The sequence below is a fragment of the Battus philenor genome, unplaced genomic scaffold, assembly GCF_028537555.1.
Source record: "Battus philenor isolate CCGP_79_NKW_IND1 unplaced genomic scaffold, ilBatPhil1.0.hap1 SCAF_1, whole genome shotgun sequence".
NCBI lineage: Eukaryota > Metazoa > Arthropoda > Insecta > Lepidoptera > Papilionidae > Battus > Battus philenor.
Window position 1 is genome coordinate 18,384,087 of NW_027181661.1, and position 3,819 is coordinate 18,387,905.

Here is a 3,819-nt window from a genome sequence, read left to right on the forward strand (position 1 = left end):
CTTAAACATTTGTTTTATTTATTTCATATATATATAATATATATATCACTGTATAGTTCAAAATTATTAAAACTCTTTCCTCACCGCAGTCCCTTCTGCCAAAGTAACACTACTGCATCGGGCAGAGCGTCGCCAAAAGCGCACATTGAATTTTATCATGTTACATATATAAAGATTCTAATGGTATATTAATTAAAAATGGAAGTTAGGATAAATCTTAGTAGTTTATTTGGCTGTGATAAATATTAAAACAGAGATCTACATATAAGCCAACATTGCAATGTGAATGCCGGCAAACTCCGGCGCTGGCAACGAAAGGGTTAACAAACCGAACACTTATTATTAAAATAACGAGATGTATACAAAATGAACAAATAATTTCTTTTGTGTGGAAATGTTAATTTGAAACGTAATTGACGAAAAAAACTAGTAGATATTACACACTGCAATACAGATCTCCCCACAAATATATCTATAGAGGTGATACACACCTTCAAGGTTTTTAAATATGGAATTAATAACACCTTAAAGAGATATTAATAACTGGGCAGGTATAGTCATCGTTTCAGGCCTGCAAGGACGTAGACGTCTACCTGTGATGTAATGATATCTATGGGGGATCGATGTAATGATATCTATGGGGGATCGATGTAATGATATCTATGGGGGATCGATGTAATGATATCTATGGGGGATCGATGTAATGATATCTATGGTGGATCGATGTAATGATATCAATGGGGGATATAGCATAATCGCCACGATTAGCAGGCGGGTTGGCGATAGCGATGCGGTATTAAGGTACGCAGAGGACGGTGCTACCCATCCTGCGGAAACTCATTTGAGCATTGGAAATTCCATATAAATGTTGCACAGTATGAATTAGGTTAAATTCCAGGATTCGTACCAATGATGTATGATTGTAGTCTCGTTTCTCTACTTACGTGAACAAGAATATGCTGAAGAAAAAAATACGAGGAAGTATCTTTAATTGAAGAAACATATGTTGAACCAGATAATGAAAGATTATGTTTTAGCCAGTGGCGTAGCTAGGGGGTGGCGAGCGGGGCGGCCGCACCAGGCACCACAAGCAGGAGGGACACCAAAGTTGTAAATAATTTTTTTGGATGATGAATAATGAAGTGTTAAAAGGAAAATGAAAACCATAATTTAAAGTAAATAACATAAAAATAATATTGAATTTTACTATTTTTGTGCTAAAAAAGTTGGTAAATAATATGAACATTAAAAAAAAGTAAACGGTTACAAATTATAATATACACAGAGTTTAAGCCTTTCATTCGCAAAACACATAAAGTGTTTTTTATAAGGGTCCTAAATCACAAAAACACATATCTGTGTTCAAGAAATGTACAAGAAGATATATATGTGTTCAACATTTAAGGATATGATCCTCTCCCTTAATGTATAAACCACAAAGATGGGTTCATAAAGGGTTCCAAAAATTAACCAAAACCTGCTGGAGCGCAAGAGGAGATGCTGTTAGATTGGTAAAAACCAACATTATGAAGATATTAGAATCACTCGAAATTTTGACAGGTAGAAATGAAAGTATCGGTATACAAGGGCTACTGCAGGGGGTTTATTGGGTTCTCTTCAATCTTTCACTTTTTGGCAAATTCGAATTTCTTTCGCCCTCTCAGTTATTAAATAATCAATTTGATATTGATCTTTGTGATGCACCTGATGACATAGACAAAGTAGTACTTTTAATTGAAAGAAAGAGACTTCAGAATTTCGTGGAAGCTTCACCTTGTAAAGATACTTTGAAAACCGAAGGACCACTAGAACTCTTGAATTTCATACATAAACATCAGCTGTCAGATTTTGTGCCTAATATTGTAATACTGCTAAGGATTTTTTTAACTCTCGGAGTAAGTGTAGCCACATGCGAAAGAAGTTTCTCAAAACTTAAATTAATTAAAAATTACTAAAGATCAACAATGTCACATAATAGATTAAATAATGTCAATAGAACATGAACTAGTCGACACTATTGATTTTGAAAATGTGATTAATGACTTTGCAGGCCAAAAAGGGACGAATGTTCGTTTTTAAATTTTCCCAATCAATTTTATTAAGATCTAATGTTATTTTATATATATTTATTATTATTTTGAACCATAAAAGTACATTACTGTTCTGAATTTTGAAATTATTTACTCTTTGGGGGGGGGGGGGGGCACCAAGCTCCAATCTGCCCCAGGCCCCAAATACCATAGCTACGCCACTGGTTTTAGCACTTCTTAATTATTTTAATAAAGTTTTGTATTACTTATAAATATATAAATAAAAGTTGCGAGTTGAACTCTGGAGCCTTTAAGAGAGTGAACAGGTTTCTTTTGGATGGCTGTGTACCACCTTCGTCTTCATCTACACTTTCCATCAGGTGATAAGGAAGACAAAGGCCTATACCATTACAAATATATAATAATAATACATTTTATAGCTACCACAGATACATTAATTTTATTAGTGACTTCGAAATCCATAAAAATTGTACTATTTTTATAACGAGAACAGTCTAAGAATGGAAAATCCTATCGGCGTCATTTTTTCCAGCCATACTTAGGGAGTCTTCAAGTCAAGATTGAAAAGGTTTCTTATTTACAACCAGCTTCAGGACGTATACAGGTCAAATGCTTTGTCCATAAGAATTAAAATAAAAAGATATCTATAACATTCTAAAATCGAATCTCCGCACGTTTTGCTCACACCAGCTTCAAACATTTTCTGTTACAAATTTCTACGCTTCATTAAATATTGACAAAACCTACGTTTAGTTCTTTTAGTTATCTATTTGATTTCTAAGTCAAACACTGATGGCAGACCTGGTCGTGGTAAAAGGACCACGAGCGCCGCCTCATTGACGGCTAGATGATGGAACGGACCGCCTGATACTCCTTCCGTATTGCCGACCGTATACCAAAGGCGCGGTACAGCTGTTTCGGTAGCACTACGATACTAATTATGAGTAAATACATATTTTTAAGCTCCGGATTTGCTCGCAATTAGTTCAATACAGCGAAAGAATTTTCGACTGGCATTTCTATCTATATAAGTTATCAATTGTAGTACCGAAACCTCTATACCGCGCCTAAGGTATGAGCGGGGCGGGGGGGAAGAATCGGTATCACCTTTCTGGGAGTTCGCCGTCACCATCAGCCCTTCCTCGCTGATCGTTCCTAACAATGTCGGTAGTATTATAATTGGTAGTCTTTTTGTGAGCGGGATCTCGCTCCGTTCCGTCATTACATACTTACAATGTCTATATAATTACAGTAAAAGCGAAGGTCCCTTCTGCTTTCTCGGGGGCTCTATGGCACAGAACTTGACTGGTATATTTAATTTAAAGACCCTAGCTCGGCTCCGGAGAGGGTCTTCAATTTTAGTTATTATAAGCACATCTAAGCCAAGCAATATGCGAACTCAAACCCTCATCCTCATTATAATATCATCCAAATGACGCTATTGGATGTCTTTCCTGGTACCGGTTGAAATGGCAGGTCCATTCAGCTAACGATATTAAGGTAGACACCCACCATGAGGGTGAAGATATTAACCATTTCCACTCCAACGTCGAGTGTCACTCGACACCGATTTTGTTCCACAAGCTCCACTGTCGAGTGATACTCGACATGGTGTAATACTTCTTTTTGCGGAAAATTTTAAAACGGGAAAGATTTTTGTTACTAAAATGTTTGAATCACGAACGAATGAAACATATTCTAGAGGTATTCGCAAGGTACTATAATTCAATTAAATATTATCGATGCTACATAACAGCCAGGGGTGGAA